General features: G+C 48.1%; 1 pseudogene; it reads left to right on the top strand.

Annotated features, from left to right (window-relative positions):
- Positions 1 to 342: 342 nt before the first annotated feature.
- On the top strand, positions 343 to 838 carry LOC102262836 (annotated as a pseudogene).
- Positions 839 to 2,031: the final 1,193 nt, after the last annotated feature.

Raw genomic sequence — 2,031 nt, 5'->3', positions numbered from 1 at the left:
GGTGCTCCCCCCCCAAAAATGTATACACACACTTGGAATAATTATAAAGGCAGTGTTAATTAAACTACACTTCCTTCTCAAAGTTGAGCTATCCGCTGTTAAAGTGTGTAATCATAAGAGGGATGCAGAAGGCTCAGAGTCAGAGAGAGAGGATGGAGGTGTAGGCCAGGGAGGAGAGAATGTGGTGCCGCCGGCCTTAAGGAAGGAAGAAGGGGCTGTGAGTCACGGAACAGACAGCCTCTATTCTAGATTCGAAAAAAGGCAAACAAGCAGCTTCTCCCCCCTAAAGCCTCCAGAAGAAACGCAAGCGGCTGGTCTAAAATCACACCTTGAGGCCCTTTCCCAAGAACCGACGGGATGGCGGAAGTGGAGCAGAAGGAAACGCGGCCCTTCCTCAGGTTCACCTACCTCCGCGTGGATCTCGTGGATCTCGATCAACTGCTTGACATGTCTGACGAGCAGCCGATGCAGCTGTACAGTGCCTGGCGGCGGCGGCGGCAGCAGCAGCAGCTGAACTGGGGTCTGCAAAGGAAGCAGCGCTCGCTGCTGAAGCGCCTGCGCAAAGCCAAGAAGGATGCTCCGCCCATGGAGAAGCCCGAGGGGATGAAGACACACCTGCAGGACATGATCATCCTGCCCGAGATGATGGGCAGCATGGTGGGCGTGTACCACGGCAACCCCTTCAACCAGGTGGAAATCAAGCCCGAGATGATGGGCCACTACCTGGGTGAGTTCTCCATCACCTAGAAGCCAGGGGATCACGGCAGGCCTGGCATCAGAGCCACCCACTCCTCCCGCTTCATCCCTCTCAAGTAGTTAATAAAAGCACAGACTTACCTAAAATAATAATAATAATAATAATAATAATAACACACCTTGATTTTAGACCAGTGGTACCCATCCAGAATTGCAAGATAGTGATTTGTGTGATTTTAAACCACTGATGTCATGATCACATGTTATAGCAGCAATAGAAAATTCATAGAGTGGGGTTTTAAATTATCCTTACTATAGAGCCAAAATTCTCAGAGCAATGACCTATGCGAGACCCAGGGGAGCAGGCCTTGCTGGAGCCTGAGAACCAGCACACTGATTTTCCTGTTTCCCTAAAGCAGCTGGGGTTGACCGACTGTGACCCTGATTCTTTTTTTTTTTTTAATATATTTTATTGACTTTTTACAGAGAGGAAGGGAGAGAGATAGAGAGTTAGAAACATCGATGAGAGAGAAACATCGATCAGCTGCCTCCTGCACATCTCCTACTGTGGATGTGCCCACAACCAAGGTACATGCCCTTGACCGGAATTGAACCCGGGACCCTTCAGTCCGCAGGCCGACGCTCTATCCACTGAGCCAAACCAGTTTCGGCGACCCTGATTCTTAAACAGCAGATGCCGAGGTCTCTGGGCCCATTCCAGGAGATGTGCTGCATTTTGCAACCAAATGAGAGGACTCACCAACTCTGCACATCTCTTAAAACTTGCTTGTGTTTGAAAGCGTGCTTGCTTGCTCCCGGGACGTGTATACGGGTCTGTGAGAGTTTACAGGAAAGCTTATTCACAAAAAAGCTTAGTCACTTCACAAAAGTGTCCCCAAAAAAGATAAAAGAAGGTGTGGCTCTTGCCCTGGTCCATGTGGCTCAGTTGGTTGGCGTGTCATCCAGTGCCCCGAAAGGTGGCAGGTTTGATTCCTGGTCAGGGCACATACTCGGGTTTTGGGTTCAGTCCCCATTTGGGGCATGTAAGGGAGGCATTTGATCGATATTTATCTCTCCTTTCCTCTCTCTAAAGTCAATAAAAAAAACATATCCTCACATTAAGATTAAAAAAAAACTTAAAGAAGGATAATCTGTCCTACATGAGATGGTGAAAGGGACTAACCTGTCCATGCTTGGAAGTCTCCTGTGTTCTTCGACTGTGTTCTTAGACCAGTGGTTCTCAACCTTGGCTGCACATTAGAATCACCTGGGAATCTTTTTAAAATCCTGATTTCTGTTTCTTTGTTACTGGAAATTCTGTTTCTTTGTTATGGG

The sequence above is a fragment of the Myotis brandtii genome, unplaced genomic scaffold (assembly GCF_000412655.1).
Source record: "Myotis brandtii unplaced genomic scaffold, ASM41265v1 scaffold506, whole genome shotgun sequence".
NCBI classification, from domain to species: Eukaryota; Metazoa; Chordata; class Mammalia; order Chiroptera; family Vespertilionidae; genus Myotis; species Myotis brandtii.
The sequence above is the reverse complement of the archived record's forward strand: the minus strand, read 5'-3'. Positions and strand labels throughout refer to the sequence as shown.